The following is a 17718-nucleotide window of genomic DNA, read 5'->3' as shown; positions in this document are numbered from 1 at the left end:
AGGCACAGGGCACACTCAAGCCGCTCTGATAAGAAAGCAGATTCAAATGCGTTTCTACAATTTAGCAATCCCACTTCTGAGTGACAGCCAGCAAAATTGAATGAAGCTGGGGCTTCCGGCGGTAGCATAGGCCCATAATCCCAGCTCTGGGCAGGGGAGGGGGAGGGGATGGGGAAGAAGGAAGGAGAGAAACCATAAAACAATGTTGTTTGAAAACTTCTTTGTAAATTAATGAAAATTTAAGAGCAGGGTTGGTGGAGCTAGGGAGACAGCTCAGAAGTTAAATGTTTAGTGTTCTTATAGAGAACCTCTGTCAGGTGACTCACAACTTCCTGTATCTCCAGCCCCAAGGGGACCTAATGCCTCTGGTCTCCACAGGCACCTGAATTCATTTGCATATAGCACATACACAAACAGACACATTCATATAATTAAAAATAAAATACTAATTAAAAAAATAAAAATAAATAAAAAGCAGGGTTGCAGACAAATAGACATCTGGCCTAAGACTGACAGCCACATCACTCCCAGTAACCAGGAAAGGGAAGCAAGGACTATGGTGTGGGTCTGGCTGATATGTGTCCCACGAAGGCCCAGATGTTGCAAACCTGAGATGTTGCAAACTTAAGTCCTAAGTGTGTGGCAGTGCTGGAAGGTGGAAAAGGTGAAGAGTCGCTAATGGTGGCTAGTTACTGCGGCTGCTGCTCTAGAGAGATGAACAAAGTTCTCCCAGCACCCAGACGGATACTGAATGCTACTGTGGATCGTAATGAAAGAGTAAGACCAACGCTCCTCCCTTCCTGGGTCCCAGCTCACTGCGTAAGCCTGCCATTTGCCTTGTGACATCCCCAAGGGCATCTTAGCAGAACAGAGAAGAGCTGGGCAGAAGGCTGGGGTGGGACAGCTGTCTTGGGCCACATGTGGCACTGGCCAGAATGGTCCTCAAGCTTATGTAGGTAAGATTAATCCCTGTTCCCTCAGGCAAGTAGATAGGGCCTAAGGGTGAGTGTGTTATCCACAGGGCCAGTGCCAGCTCCTGATCTTGATGCCTGAGCTAAGTAACTCCCTTCTTGTTACCACTTGCAGCTATTATCTTTGTTGTTGTTGTTTAAACTTTATGTTATGTATGGGAGCACACCGTGGCTGTCTTCAGACACAACAGACGAGGGCATCAGATCCCATTATAGATGGTTGGGAGTTACCGTGTGGTTGCTGGGAATTGAACTCAGGACCTCTGGAAGAGCAGTCAGTGCTCTTAACCACTGAGCCATGGGTCCAGCTCAGCAGCTATTATGTCAATGGAAAAGACTCTTGTTTTACCGAGCATTTTAGATGGATGAGTAGCCAAACAGAGTGTGCCCCATATACACAGCAGGCGTCATATGCCTTAAAAAGGGAGGAAACCTGATCAGAATACATGGTCTACATGTATGAAAATGTCATCATGAAACCCATTGTAATGCATAATTACCATGTCAACCAAAACAAACAGAAACAGCACCAGAAAGGGGGAAAGGTGCACTGTGCACAGCTGTGATCCAGCCCCCGTGAGAGTAAGGCAGAAGACAGGTGGATTATGGGTTGTGGGTTATGCACTGCCCCCTTAGAATAATGTACCTAGCCACCTCAGAACCCCCTTGAGACCCCCACCTGTGTCAGGCCATGAGTACACTCATCATTGAACATTGATACAGATTTCCTGCCACTAGTAGTGATCAAATTCAGACAGTTTCTATTCAAGTATATTCCCAAACAATATCTAGGTATAAAAAGCAGAAGAGTTGAATTGGCCTGAGTGGGTTTGGGTACATGTTCAATAAAACACAAAACTGTGTCCTCAAGCAACGTTTTAGGGAGACCCATAGTCACCATGTTTATATCTATGTATAACTGGGTATGCATACAATTAAAGTCAGATGCATTGTGGGAAGGTACATGGGTAGCAGGAAAAGATGAATGCATGACCTAATACATCAATCTAAATAAGGAACAACCCAAAGTGAACCCCTTAGTAACAACCCAAAGTGCACCCCTTAGTAACTGTGGTGGTTTTAAATGAAAATGGCCCCCATAGGCTCATAGGGAGAGGAACTAGAGGACGGGTGGCCTTGTTGGAGAACGTGTCCCACTGAGGGTGGGCTCTGAGGTTTCAGAAGCTCAAACCAGACCCAGGCGCTCTCTCTCTCTTTCTCTCTCTCTTCCTGCCACTGATCCAGATACAGAACTCTTGGCAGACAGCACCATGTCTGCCTGCACACTGCCATGATGATAACAGACTAAACCTCTGAAACTTTAAGCCAGCCCCAATAAATGTTGCCCTTTATAAGAGTGGCTGTGGTCATTGTGTCTCTACAGCAACAGACACCATAACTAAGACAGTGACTAACTCTTCTTTCTTTGAGACTCTGTAAGAATCCCCCAAGAATAATTAGAACCCTATTCTCTCTACCCCAGCTCTGTGCCTGCTGATTCTGAATCACAGAAACAAGACCTTGGTGCCCACTAAGTCACCACCATAGAGCCAGGGATATAGTTCACAGGCCATAGAGCGGGGATATAGTTCACAGGCAGAGTGCTTGCTTACCCACCATGCACAGCCGTAAGTTCGATCTCCAGAACTGAAAAACAAAAGATATTTAATTACCCCCCCAAAGCTGCCACGCAGGGTGTTGTATTCTCAAGCTGTGTTGGGGTACTTCTATTGTTTTGGAGACTTGTCAAGAAATATTTCAGGGCCTGGGTGTAGGCGTAAAACAGTTGGTAGATAGCTTATGGCCAAGCATAATCACTCCTGGCTGTAACCTTAGCACTCAAGAGGCTGAGGCAGGAGGATTGCCATGGATTCTAGACTAGCCTAAAGGGCTGGAGAAAGATTTCAGTTAGGGTACACGATTGGCATGCTGAGGACCTGGCTTTGATCCCCAGCACTAGAAGAATATTGTAGTTGGCAGATATTAATTATATGCATATCACTCGATGCATAGCAATGGAGCCAGCGTAACTATGCTTTCTGTCTCTTAAGCACTCTTTGTGTTGGGGAAGGAAAATTCTTGACTAAAGGTCAGAGATGACTAGCTACTGAGCAAGCCTTAATCAATTAATTAGTCTTATATCAGGATATAGATTAAAGGACAACGCAGTCAGTACTGGGCCAGGAAGCTTTTAGTGTGGCGCATGCTGCCTTGATGGAAGTTGTGATCTCACTGTAGAGCCATGTGCCGCTTTTAAATCTTGTATTATTATTATTATTATTATTATTATTATTATTATTATTACTATTACTATTATTAGCGTGTGTGTGTGAAGTGTGGGTGTGTGGCTGACACAGCACCCACGTGAAGGCCAGAGGATGACTTTGTGGAGTTGGTTTTCTCCTACCTTTCCTGGGGTACTGGGGGTCAGTCTTGTGTGGCAGGCCAGGCCCTCCCCCCCCCCCATGAGGCCATTTCACTCGTTCTAGAGTCACACATGTCACTTTTAAGAAAAGAGCTAAAGGCCTGGAGAGATGGCTCAGAGGCTAAGAGCGCTGGCTGGTTTTCCAGAGGTCCCAGGTTCCATTCCCACTACCCGGGTGGCAGGCCACAGCCATCTGTGACTCAAGTTTCAGGTGATCTGATACCCTCTTCTGGTCTCCAGGGCCATCAGGCCACATAGATGGTGCACAGTCATACATGTAGGCACTCACACACATAAAAAAATAATAAAATAATTTTGAAAAATGAAAGATATGGAGAGAACCCTGTGCATTTAGCCCAGTTTCCCCCATGACTCCATCCTGCCTATGCACAACTATACAACTGCCTATATACACTATACCGCTCCCCTTATACAACTATACTACTGTCTATATATACTATACAACTGCCTATATACAACTACACAATGCTCTATACACTATACCACCGCCTGTACACAACTATACAACTTCACTCTGCTCATGGTCTCACCCAGCTCCTCTCCAGACCCCGCTGTAACCCCCACTCCTCTTCCCCACACTCCATCTCCTGTCCCTCATAGAGCTAATATTTGGACCTGCTACTTCCAGACTCTGTTGCTTCTACTAAGTTATGGCCACGAGGCCTAACTACAGACTTCGGAATGGCTTTTTTTTCCATACAACACGATTCTCTAAGAGTTGGCTGGTCTTCGGAACCAGGACGAGTGGGTAAAGTATATCATAGTCACTGAGCATTCCCTTGCGAAGGATCCTGCTAAAAGGACAGCCAAAGAAGGTGCTGACTTCTCGCCTTGGCCTTTATGAAAAGCGACGGCGAGCATCCAGGGTCAGTTTTCTATATGAACACATTTCCATTCTGTGGAATGAGTGCCCAGGAGTGCCAGCGCTGTCCATGTGATGATGGCACGTCATTAGTTAAGAGACTGCTGGATTGTCCGTGCAGATTAGCTGTGCCATGTCCACCATTTCCATGTGAGGGACCCTTTTTCCTTCCTGTCAGTGTTGTTCTACATAGCAGCAGAGACAGTGGCTCTCGACACCTGAGTACGGTTCAGCAATGAGTGGGGTTCCCACCTGGAAGACGCCAACTCTGTGGGAATAGAGTCACCCTGGGAGGACAGAGGCGCAGAAGGCTTTAAGAGATGGCATAAGAATTAAACTGGTTGTTATAAAATGATGACCTTGGTCCATAAGGATTAAAAATGTGTGGTTCAGCCCATATTTCCATGAGAGGTTGCTGGGAAGATGGCCTCACAGAACTTGGAACCAGGCACAGTGGCATGTGTCCCTTTGGAAACAGAGGCAGGAGAATTTCTGTGAGTTTGAGACTATTCAGACTACATTGCTAGTTCCAAGACAGCCAGGGCTACAAAGAGAGATGCTAATTTAAATTAAAAAAAAAATCTTGGGGTGAATTTATGGTTGCCTGGGGCAAGAGTTGTGGTTCTGGTAGAATCTTTTGTCATAGTTCATGTTACTAGGCAGATAAGCATGAGGGCCCTTCCCTCACTGGCTCTTGGCTTCATTTATTTATTTATTTATTTATTTATTTACATTTTGTGTGTGTGTGTGTGTGTGTGTGTGTGTGTGTGTGTGTGTGTGTGTATTTCAGTGTCAGAGAACCTTCCAGAATCTAGTTCTTTCCTTCTACCATGTGCATCTCTGTGTGAAGCTGTGTCAGGCATTCAGGTAGAAGTGTGACAGCAAACACTTTCTAACTCCCTGAGCCATCCTCCAGCCCCTACTAATTGTTTTTTTTTTTTTTTTTTTTTTAATTTTTATAGTTTTGTCTTTGGAGACAGAATCTCACTCTATAGCCCAAGCTGACACAAAACTCATTTTGTAGCTTAAGCTGGCCTTGAAATCTTGACAGTCCTCCTGCCTCAGCCTCCCAAGTGTTGCTAGCCAGCACAATCAGAGCAAGGAACAAGGCTTTTAAAAATGAAGATGTAGCTTATTAACATTATAATAACTTCAAGTTAGATGGGCGTGGTGGCGTTGAATTCTAGCCTCAGGGTAGATCTATGTAAGCTCAGGATCAGTTTGGTCTACATAGTAAATTCCAGACCATGCAGCGTCTTGATGATGATGATGATGATGATGATGATGATGATGATGATGATACTAATAATAGTAATAATAAAAATAAACTTCATTTTATGTAAATGGTTTTGAAACATGAACCCAGACCTAAAAGTATCCACTCAAATAACCATGGCAAATTAGGTGAGCTGTTGCTCACACAGGTGTTTGGCTCAATCTTTAGCACATGTAATTGGGTCTCAATTACCCCTGAGGAATTTATCCAGGAACAACATGGAGTCTCAGCAATGGACAGTACTTTATGACAATAACAGACACTCAGTAGAAAGGTTCTTATCCGGCTTTCCTCTGCAGAGAGAATTTAATGAGTGTTGTCGTCAGTCACAGTCTTTGCAGTAGAATCTGGAAAGGCACCAAAGTGAGAGATAAACCTCTAATCATGTTTACTGGCCACACCAGAGTCCAAAGGATCTGACAAATGAATCAGAGCCAGAGTCCCGGTGGTCCATGAGGATGACGTCGGTTGGCCACTGCCTCTATGACCTGCAGCACCTTACGTTGTAGGGGTTGACATGAGTTCCTCCATTTTGATTCTGATACCATCCCGTCTGAATTCGGTGTTGCCCACTGTTTTGTTGCTGTTGTTGGCTCTTTTGACAGGTGTGTGACAAAGGTGTCTCTCATGGCCGTGTTCTCATCCTCCACCACAACCAGTCCAGCTTTCCTGAAAAATGTCTGCATGCGCCCAGACAGGACTGGATATTGGGTACACATGACCTGTCGCCTGCAGTGATCAAAGTATGTGTCATTCACAAAGTCTATAGACACAATCCAGCCACGTGGGCCCGTATGAGCTCCTGCCTCCACCTCTATGCCTGAGTCACATGACCAGTGACAGTCCTGCTTCTGGGGCCCAAGGATTGTGTGACAGCAACAATTCTGCCATGGACTTAGAGATGTAGCCCCATTCCTTCCACGAGTGGATATTCCTTAGATGTGTTTCTCATAGACAGATACTGGGTATCAGTTAAGCAGTGGGATTGGGGGTTATAGAATCACTGAAGCTTCAGGCTATCCAGAGTGGCGGTGACCCTCCCATCCCTGTGATGTAACTTGCCTCATCTCGGGCCAGGCCTGCCCATGTATTTCAGCGACCAAGGAGGATACTAGGCCAGCCCTCTCTTCTTCCCAGCCTGCCTGATGGAGGGGCCTTCAGGAAAGTCTGCCCCTTGAGCCAGCACTTGAGGATCTAAATGCACTGTTCCCTGATTACGGATGACCGTGGAGGAGTGCACGCAGTAGCAGAAGCTGGGCCATCTGCAGGCTTTGTGTGATACCCATGAAATTTCCAGGAGCAATTTACACATAATTGTTAAGAGCAAGCAAACGAGGTGAATATAAATGGGATGAACAATTTATAAATGTACCCCTTGTGTTCTGCAGTCAGAGGCTCGCCACTCAAAGGCCAATGGTTAGGGCCTGAGGGTCGGTAGGAACCAATCAGGTTTGTTCCAGGGCTGCTAGTCTTGAGAAGAAAGAGTGGCTCTTGTCTCAACTTGAGGGCTCAAGAGTACAGAGAGCTTTTGCAGTGGGGTCTCAACCTTCCTGATGCTGCGACGTTTTAATACAGTTCCTCATGGTGTGGTGACCCCCAACCATAATATTATTTTTGTCGCTTCTTTATAACTGTAATCTTGCTACTGTTATGAACTGTAACATAGATACCTGATATGTGATCCCCTAAAGGGGTGGTGACCCACAGGTGGAGAGCTGCTGGTTTATAGGGAGGAGACGAAGAGCAGGAAGGCTGCATCTGAAGTGTCTTCCTCATCTGGAGCATAGGCCTCCTTTTTACTCCCCAGTTGGATCGCTCCTCCTCCTCCTCCTCCTCATCATCATCATCATCATCATCCTCTACTTCCTCTTTCTCCTCCTCCTCCACTTCCTCTTCCTCCTCCTCCTTCTCCACTTCCTCTTCCTCCTCTTCTTCCTCCACTTCCTCTTCCTTCTCCTCCTCCTCCTCTTCTTCTTCTTCTTCTTCTTTAAATGTATATAAGTACACTATTGCTCTTTTCAGACATACCAGAAGAGGGCATCAGATGATTGTGAGCCACCATGTTGTTGGGAATTGAACTCAGGACCTCTGTAAGAGCAGTCGGTGCTTTTAACCACTGAGCCATCTCTCCAGTCCTGGAACTAACTCTTTAACTGCTGAACTGCCTTTCCAACACCATGGGGAAGAGAATTCCTACTACTGATGAGAAACATGGCGTTAGTGCCCTGAATGACTGTTGCACAGAGCTAAAAATAAGACGGGAAACAGCTCTGTGTTCGAGAAGAGTATATAGTCTAAAGATGTACCCAGAACCTAGAAATCACATTACTTTTTGAGATGGGTTCTTATGGAGCGCAGGCTAGCCTTAAACTCTCCACGTGGCAGAAGATAGCCTTGAACTTCTGATTCTATGTGACCATATTCTGAGTGCTGGGGTTACAACCGTATATCACCATACCCCTGTGCCAGGGAGGCACTCTACTGGCTTATCCGCTGTCCCAGAAATTGATTTTAATCCTAAATTATTAACGCAGGATAGTGGCTTCTTAATACTTAAGGACAGTAGGAATAGCATCAAGTGTGAATTATGAATTGCCTGGGCTAGGATCTGTTCCTGGGATGTCAGCTAACTGACAGAAAGGCTGAGAGTGAGCAGCCTACTAACTCAGCCTCGGGACGGAAGGGGGCCGGCAGGGGGAGCTACTGGGCAGCAGTCTCTTGGGGGGCGGGTATTGCAAGTGGGGGCGCTATGGCGCAACAGCCTCTTGCCATTCACTGGTGTGGTTTTACAAGGCGCTTTCTTTCTGTGTACAGGCATCCTAGCCTTGAGATCTGTGGTCAGTGGGCAGTTGATCTGACCCCGGAGCTGCTGAGTTACACTCATGGCCAGTATTACTCTCTTGCATAAATGTCTTGGCTTCATGGTTTTAGCCTGGGCCTTATGAGGGACTGGGGCTGAGAAAACATGGATCACGTGAGGGAAAAAATGTATTACTCATGCTATGTTTTAGTCTGCCATAATACTGATTTTTTAGTCATAAATTTACTTTGTTTTTGTTTTGATTTTTTATTGTGTTTTTGCCTGGTTGTTTGGTTGGTTGGGTTTTTTTTTTTTTCTTTTCTTTTCTTTTTTTTTTTTTTTTTTTTTTTTTTTTTTTTGAGACAGGACTTCTCTGTGTAGCCCTGGCTGTCCTAGATCTCTCTTTGTAGACCCAGACTGGCCTTGAACTCAGAGATCTGCCTGCCTTTGTCTCCCAAGTGCTGGGGTTAAAGGTATGTGTCACCACCACCAGGCTTTATTCTAGTATTTCAAGACAGGGTCTTACTATGTAGCCCAGGTAGTCTCAAACTTCTTATCCTTCACCCTGAGTGCTAGGATTTATAGCCTGTGCCACCACATTTGTGTTTGGTCTGCTCAGAATAAGAAATTGAGAAAGCCTTTTTTTTTTTTTTTTAATCTTTTAAGTAATCAGCCTGGAAATTTAAGATTTAAGATTGCTTTGCATGGTTCTGTGTGTAATGCTTTTTCTGCCCTTTGAGACAGGATCTTTCTATTACTCTCTTGTGACTATCCTGAAACTCACTATAGATATCAGACTGGCTTTGACGCACAGAGATCTACCTGCCTCTGCCTCCTGAGTGCTGGGATTGAAGGCCTGAACCACCACACCTAGCTGGCTTTTGTTTTTGAAATAGAATCTCATGTAGGCCGGGCTGGCTTTGAACTTGATATCTAGCTGAGGATGACCTTTAACTAAGTAGCTTCCTACTTCTACCACTTAGTGCTGGGGTCACAGGGGCGTGCCGCCATACCACGAGTGCCCTTCAAAAGGTCTCTTCATTGGTTTTCTTTCAAAATGGCCCTAATTAACTAAGTGCTTTAAGCTTTTCATCTATTGGACATGCTTTCTCAAATCAAAATTTCCCCCTGTTCCAAGTCTTAATATCTCTCTCTCTCTGTCTGTCTGTCTGTCTGTCTGTCTCTCTCTCTCTCTCTCCCTCTCCCTCTGTCTCTCTCTCTTTCTCTCTTTGTCTCTCTCTTTCTCTCTCTCTGTCTCTCTCTCTCTCTGTCTCTCTCTCTGTGTGTGTGTGTGCACAATTGTGCAGATAACTCTGGACCATCTGGTCTCTCTATCTTTAACTGGGTTCCAGGAATTGAACTCAGATCGTCAGGCTTGGCAGCAGGTGCCTTTACCCACTAAGCTATCTCATCGGCCCCTTGTCTACAATGGATTTTGAGATTTTTTTTCCAGAGGGTCCCTAAAAGTCCAAAAACCACATATTAGACTTGCACTTGTATGAGTGATTTTTTTTATAAATGGAGTTTTGAATGCATTATTAATATATAATCCAAAATTGTATGAGAGTCATAACTCATAAGTCTGTGTCTTGGATTTTATTAATAGTTATAATTCTAACGTTAGTCTTTTTGGAGACAGGATCTCATTATGTAACCCCAGCTGATCTGAAACTTGCTACACAGTCCAGGTTGGCCTCAAACTCTTGGTGATCCTCCGGCATCTGCCTCTCAAAGGCAGAGGATTCAAACATAAACCATCACACCAACTGCAAGGTTGTAGGTTGTAGAACAATGAATGGCTTTCACTGTGAACTCTCAGATCATTCTATATCGCTGGTTTTGTTGAGTTCAGTGGCTCTATTCTGTCTTTCTGGACGCTTTCTGCATGCAATTAAAACTCTAAAGTGGTGTCTTCTGCGAGGTTGCCGGGAAAGATGAGGTCTCTGAGAAATGTGAATTTTTAATGACTTCAGACTGGAGAAGAATTTTCCAGAACTCTATGACAGAAATTGGTGAGTTTATGAAAGTGCTAACCCAACGGCAGGCAGAAAAGGAATTGATAAATGTGAGATTGAATTCATTAATAAAATAGTTTGAGGAGCTAGGCAGGGTGATGCATGCTGTAATCCCTGCACTGAGAGGTGGCAGCAGCTGGATTATAAAATGGAGGGTTACATGAGATGTAAGCAAGACCCAATCTCAAAAATAGCAACAAGGACAAAATTAAAAGTGAAGAGAGCACCAGATGTGGTGACCATGAGTAATCCTAGCACTCAGGAAGCTGAGACAGGAGAATTGCCTCAAGTTAGGAGCCAGCTGAGCTATGTCATGAGTTCCAGGTCAGATTACTGACTAATATAGTAAACCATGTCTCAAAAGAGTGAAAGGAAGGATGGAAAAGAAAATAACACAGCTTCAGGTATTCCATTATAGTAACAGGAAACCAACAGACAGAAGCGCTTGCTGTCTGTTGCATCAGCTCAGAGAATAGACAGGCTGCTGTGATAGGGGTGCGGTTTGTGTATCTCAGGTGCCTCTCCAGGTTTCCTGTGCTGAAAGCAATGCGGTCTCCAGCGTGGCAACGGTAAATGGCAGTGGAATCTGTAAGAGGTAGGACCTATCTTCAAGGCCCCGGGATCAGTCCCCAGCACTGGAAGGAGAGGAGAGGAAAGGTCAGAAGTGGGGGAGGAGACAAGCACACGCAGGGGAGAATCGGGAGGAGGAAGGAAGGAAGGCAGTGGGTGACGGAGCCATTCATTATAGAAGACAGTATATCTGAGAAGCATTCAGGTAGTTCTCAATGGATCTGAGCTACAACTAGAAAAAAGGTTGTTCTGTCTGTCTGTCTGTCTGTCTGCCTGCCTGCCTGCTTGCTTGCCTCTCTCCATGCTCTGGCTTCCAGTCCAAGGTTATTCTCTATCTCGTTGGAATGTGCTTTTGCTGTTACAGTACCATGGGCCATCAGGTCTTCACCAGAGGCAAGATAACACTGATACCTTGCCCCTAAACCTCAAGAGCCCTGAGCTTTCTTTTTCCTCTTCTTTTTCTTCTTTTCCTCCCCTTTCTTCAGTTGTTCGTTTAAGGGATTCTTTGTTTTTGAGTATGTATGCGTGTATTTGGTGTGTGTGTGTGTGTGTGTGTGTGTGTGTGTGTTGTTGTTGTTGTTGTTGTGGGGTGCCCACCATAGAAGACTGCTTGGATAATGGTGGAAGCCAATAGAAAGTTGTTACTAGCCCGCCAGTGACTACACTGAGTTTTTGAGATCCCACTGTAGCCTAAAGCCTGTCTCAGGGTGAGCTTTTAAGCATAAAAAACTATATCCTGGGTTGACATACTTTAGTTAGCAAGAAAGGTAGCCAGACTAAGGTGTGGGCACATGAATGCATGAGGGAGTCTTCTGCCTCGAGTCTCTCTCTCCCTCCTCCCTCCCCTCCCTGTCAAGTGTTTTTGTGTCATTCTCTTGCAGGGGACATGCTAATCGGTACAATTTAAGTATATGTGCTGCAAAGCTGGGCATGAGACAAGGCCTCACTTGTTCACAGATGTGTAGGTCAGGCTAGCTGGCCTAAGAGCTTTAGGTGATTCTCCTGCCTCCACCTCCTCCTAGGGCCCCCTGGGATTACAGACCCATGCACTCTTGTTTGGAATTTTCCTGGGTTCTGGGTCATAAGAAACAGCAACCATTTTGCCACAGGGTCATCTTCCCATCTTATTTTTTGTTTTGAGACAAAGTCTCACTCTGAAATCAACTCTGGCCTCAAACTCTCAGTAATCCTCCTGCCTCATCCCCACCCTCACCCAAGCGCTAGAATTACAGGCATGAGCCTCCACAACTGACTTAAGCCTCTGAAAAGAAATGCTTGTCACTTGCTCATAGTTAACTTTTCTTTGCATTAACAACTTATTTAGTGGCTGGAGAGACGACTCGGCGGTTAAGGGCACTGACTGCTTCCAGAGGACCTGGGTTCAAATCCCAGCACCCATATGGCAGCTCATAACTGTAACTCCAGTATCTGACACTTTCACATAGACATACATGCAGGCAAAACACCAATGAACACACACTGTTTTAAAAAAAACTTTATTTAATATGTATTTGTGTGTGTGATATACATATATGAATGTTCCATGGTGCTCATATGTAGCCATCAGAGGGAGACTTTTATTTATTTATTTATTTATTTATTTATTTATTTATTTATTTATTTTGAGTCAGTTCTGCAACTTTATTGACATCCAGCAGGTTAGTTCTCATCCACACTGACTGTCTGTAGATTTTTGAATGTGGTAACAGGCACGTAAGTTACCAACATGTAGTTTGTTTGGTGAATCTTCATCCTCATTACGTGCTCTGGACGAACATACTTGGATGCAATACGGAACATTCCTTATTCCTTTGGTCCAGACGGCTTTATTGAGCCTGGCTTCAAGCACACATATGGATGCCCCATCTCCCTGTCAAATTTCCAGATTCCTTTGAGTGCCCAAGGGGCACGCTTCTTGAAGCCGACTCCGAATGCAATTGTGAATGTTGATGGTGTTTTCTCAGGTCACACCTGGTTGATGGCAGAACAACCCTTCTTCTCGACACCCTTCTTTGCGGGAGCCATCAAAGTGCAGGTGACAGAGTGGCTTCTGCCAGGCCCAAGTTGGCCAAAGGACAACTTTTGAGAGCTGGTTCTTTCCTTTGCTCCTGCCAGCCTTGGGAATCTAACTCAAGTCCTCTGGTTTGATAAAACCGTGGTCTTTAGAGCTATCTTGACAGACTCTTTGCTTTTTGCTTATTTGTTTTTGAGACACAGTCTCACTGTGTAGACTGGCTTGGAGCTCCATGGCTGGCTTGGAGCTCACTATGTAGACCAGGCTGGCCTCCGACTCATAGAGATGTGCCTGCATCAGACTTCTGGGTGCTGGGGTTAAAGACATATGCCACACACCCAGCTTTGCATTTTTGATACTTGACTGACTCAGTGACAAGAATATGATGTCCTGAAGTGATGGGAAGAAGAGAACTGCCTGACAACTGGCTTTATTTTTCTCTCTCAGGTTTTAGTCTTGTCGTGGTTTGCACCTAAAATGTCCCTCGAAGGCTCACATGCTGAAGGTTGAGTCCCCAGGATAGCAACATTCAGAAGTGGGCCTTTGTTTCGTTAGTTTTTCACGGCAGGGTCTCCAGTAGTCCAGGCTGGCCTTGAACTGGCTATGTAGTTAAGGCTGACTTTGAACTCCTGATCCTTCTGCCTTCATCTCTGAAGCAGAAGGAGTGAAAGTCCTGTCCTCCAGGTAAAGCTTTTGACTGGATCATGAGGCTCTGACCTTATCAGTAGATTGATCCATTGATGGGTTCATAATTTGATGAATTCACTACAGAGTGGTAGGTACCATGTAGCTGGGGGAGGTGGTTCCTGAGGGATGTGCACAAGAGGGTACATCCTGTGCCAGCCCCATCCTTGCTCTCCTTCCCTCTGTGCTGCTGTGAGGAGACCAGTGCACTCCACTGCACTCTCCTGCCTCAGCTAGGAATATTCAGTGGTGTACACTTCTAATCCCAGGGAGGGTGATGACAGAGGACAGGTGCTGGAGGCCAGGCTACCCTCCACAGTGAATTCTCGGCCTACCCAGGCTGCAGAGTGAGAGCTTGCCCAATAGTAATAGTAACAGCAGCAGCAGCGGCAGCAGCAGCAATCCTTTTCTCAACTATTTTTGCCACAGCAATGAAAATCTAAATAACACAAGATGTGTGAAGAAAACTCAAGAAAACCTCTGCACTTTGCTGGCTTTCACATTTCTTCACCTCAAAGCAAGCCATATGCCAAGGACATGCAGACCTGACAGGTAAGATGGCTCAGTGGGTGGAGGCAGTCGCTGCCAAGCCTGACAACCTGAGGGTGACTCTGGAACCCACAGGAGTAGAGGGAAAGAATGACCACAAGTAGTTGTCCTCTGACTACCATGTGCACCAGGAGTGTGCGTGCATAAGCACACACACAGATGCATACACAGTCACACACTCACACACACTCACACAGAGAGATACACATGCACACACACACATGCGTGTGCACGCACACAGAGAGACACATGTACTCACATACACACTCCTCTCTCACACATACATACAAAACACACACAGACACATGCACACATACTCACACACACACATGCACACATACACACAGAGACACATGCACTCTCACTCTCTCTTACACACACACACACACACACACACACACACACGAAGAACAGTGATTGAATGTGAATCTGAGTGTCTATTTAGGGTTCTTGGTTTGTCTATTTATTTGTTTGAGTGCTTGAGATAAAAGTGGGTTGTGCTAATGGCACTCTTCCACTGACCCAGCCCAAGGCATGTTGTTTCTATAGGAGACAGAGATGCTAAATATATGTGGAAACATGAGGAAATGCCCCGCGGAAACATTTTCTAAAATGCATGCAAAGATGTCACCTGCAAAGCATGGTGTAAAGCAGGTTGGAATCACAGTTTCTTCCTGTGTTCCTGGAAATTAAGGCTACCCACTAGACTTGGGTAGCACATGTTGATAGTCCCAGCATTCAGAAGACTGAGTCAGGAGGGTTGACATAAGTTTGAGGAATCTTGAGATACCTAGCAAGTACTAGGTCAACCTGGGTTAACAGACCAAGGTCTTGTCTTAACTTTTTTAAAGAAGAAGAAGGAAGAGGAGAAAGGAAGAAGAAGAGGAGACAGAGGAGGAAGAGGAGGAGGAGAAAGAGGAGGAGGAAGAAGAGGAGGAGGAGGAGGAAGAGGAGGAAGAAGAGGAGGAGGAAGAGGAAGAGGAGAAGAAGGAGGAAGAGGAGGAGGAAGAGGAGAAGAATGAGGAAGAGGAGGAGAAGGAGGAAGAGGAGAAGGAAGAAGAGGAGGAAGAGGAGAAGTAGGGCATGGTGATGCTTGCCTGTAATACCAGCACCAGCACCAATAAGCTGAGGCAGGAAAACTGCAGATTCCACTCCGTCTGGACTACCTATTGAAATAAGGCCATCTTGGGCTATTTAGCTGGATCCTGTCTCAATCAAAATAAGATGCTTTACAGATACAACTTAGTGGTCAAGCACTTGCCTTTCATACACAAGGCCCTGGGTTAAATCTTCAATATAATGATGATTAACTTAGTTAAAGTTCATTGCTGTGAACAGACACCATGACCACGGAAACTCTTAGAAAGGAAAACATTTCATTGGGGCTGCCTTACAGGTTCAGAGGTTCAGTCCATTATCATCATGGCAGGAAGCATGGCGGCATGCAGGCAGACATGGTGCTGGAGAGGGAGCTGAGAGTTCTACATCAGTGTGGACAGATAGCAGGAAGAGAGAGCAACACTGGGTCTGGCTTGAACATTTGAACCTCCAGTGATACACTTCCTTCAACAAAGACACACCTACTCCAACAAGGCCACACCTCCTAGTAGTGCCACTCCCTATAAACCTATAGCAAGCCAGTTTTACAAACCACCAAGATGATGATGATGGTGGTGGTGATGATGATGATGATGATGATGATGATGATGATGATGATGATGATGGGGAATTCTTGACAGGTGCTAGTGATGAGGATTAAAGAGAGAGGGAAAGAACAGATCTAACTTTGGTTTCTTCCCTTTCAAAAAAATTTATTTTTATTACTTTTAAATATGTGTAGGTGTTGTGTCTAGATTTGGATATGTTCATGTAAGGACAGTGCCCATAGAGGCTGGAACAGGATGTTGGATCTCCTGGAACTGGAATTACAGTTGGTCATGTGGTTGCTGGGAATGGAACTAGGGTCCCCCCTGTAAGAGCAGCCAGTGCTCTTAACTGCTGAGACATCACTCCAGCCTCCTCTTCACTCATTTGTTACTTGTCTGATTTGTCAACAAAAACAAGATGCCACTGGAGGTAGCACAGGGTGGGGGAAGGGCTGGTAGCAAGTGAATTGGATCTAAAATGTGTCCCAAGGGCTGGAAATATTGTTTGTTTGCTTGGTTGGTTGGTTGGTTTTTGGTTTTTGAAACAGGGTTTCTCTGTGTAGCCCTGGCTGCCCTGGAACTCACTCTTCAAACCAGGCTGGCCTCGAACTCAGAGATCCGCCTGCCCCTGCCTCCTGAGTGCTGGGATTAAAGGTGTGTGCTGTCACTGCTCATTGGGAATATGTTTGATTGATGCCTAGCATGCATGAAACCCTAAGTTTGATGCCCAGGATAGCACCAAACGGAGTATTGTATTGTTTGTATTGTATTGTATTGTATTGTATTGTATTGTATTGTATGCCTGTAACCCCAGTCTTTAAGAGATAGAGGCAGAGGGTATTAAAAATTCAAAGATTTCCTTTGTTGGCTGTATATCAAGTAGGTCAGCCTGGGTTACATGAGACCCTGTCACTAAATTAAAATAAAAGGTCCTGAAAAACTAATATGTTGAAAGCTTGGCCTCCAATATAGTAATGTTCAGAGCTGGGGGGGGGGGGGGTTGTTTTGTTTTGCTACTTGAAACAGGTGCTGAGATTACAGGTGCGAGATACCGAGCTCTAGTCTGCCCTTAGTACAAGACTGTGAGACGCTTGGTCTCACTCTGCTATTATCCTTCCAGCAAACTGGCTCAGGAAGCAAAGACTGGTCTATCAGACTTTTCCTGAGCATCCCACGTCCTTCCCGTGGGCTTAGGTCATGTGAAGAAACCAAATCCTCTGCTAAAGAGGAACACATTTCTCTAAGTGGTCTAACTTCCTATATTTCCCTTTTGGAGTTTTCTGATTGTAGAGAAAATCTCTTATGTATTATATGGATGCAACACCTGTCAATCAAAGTTGATTGGCCTGTAGCTGAGGCAGGAAGTAGAAGGTGGGACATCCGGTAGGCAGAAAGGATTCTGGGATAGAGCCAACTGAGGGAGGATTGGGACCCAGACATAGGTGATCCCAGCTTGTAGGAGGCAGAAGTAGGAAGAGCTTAAGTTGAAGGCCAACCTGGACTACATAATGACTGTCACACGAGCCTTGGTCACAGAATAAAACTAATCCTCTCTCTTTTTTTTCTTTCCTTTCTTTTTTTCTTTTTGAAGGAGGGTCTCCTTTGTAACCCTGGCTGGTCTGGCACTTGCTGTGTAGACCAGGCTAGCCTCAAACTCACAAGAATTCCACCTACCTCTTTCAGAGTTTGACCACGACAGTCAAGACCCCATTTTTTAAGACCCCCCCAAACAATGACAAAATACAACTAATCAGGCTTACCTTGATGTATTAAATTAAATGGGAAAGTTGTTAAGGAGTATCTAATGATAAGCCTGGCAAGTTAAATTTGCATAAGTGTGTTTCTAATATGTGTATCAAATAAATTTGCATAAGTGTGTTACTAA

At 45.1% G+C, this 17718-nt stretch overlaps 1 long non-coding RNA gene across 7 annotated transcripts; it reads left to right on the top strand.

Annotated features, from left to right (window-relative positions):
* Positions 1–10812: 10812 nt before the first annotated feature.
* On the top strand, positions 10813–17718 carry LOC143434819 (uncharacterized). Of its 7 annotated transcripts, none has more exons than XR_013104606.1 (3): positions 10813–10965; positions 14068–14190; positions 15042–17718. It is a non-coding gene; the product is annotated as an uncharacterized LOC143434819 (long non-coding RNA). The 7 variants fall into 7 exon arrangements; XR_013104601.1 differs by having other exon boundaries at positions 10814–10965; positions 15039–17718; XR_013104604.1 differs by having other exon boundaries at positions 10950–11027; positions 15039–17718.

The sequence above is a fragment of the Arvicanthis niloticus genome, chromosome 17 (genome assembly GCF_011762505.2).
Source record: "Arvicanthis niloticus isolate mArvNil1 chromosome 17, mArvNil1.pat.X, whole genome shotgun sequence".
NCBI lineage: Eukaryota > Metazoa > Chordata > Mammalia > Rodentia > Muridae > Arvicanthis > Arvicanthis niloticus.
The sequence above is the reverse complement of the archived record's forward strand: the minus strand, read 5'-3'. Positions and strand labels throughout refer to the sequence as shown.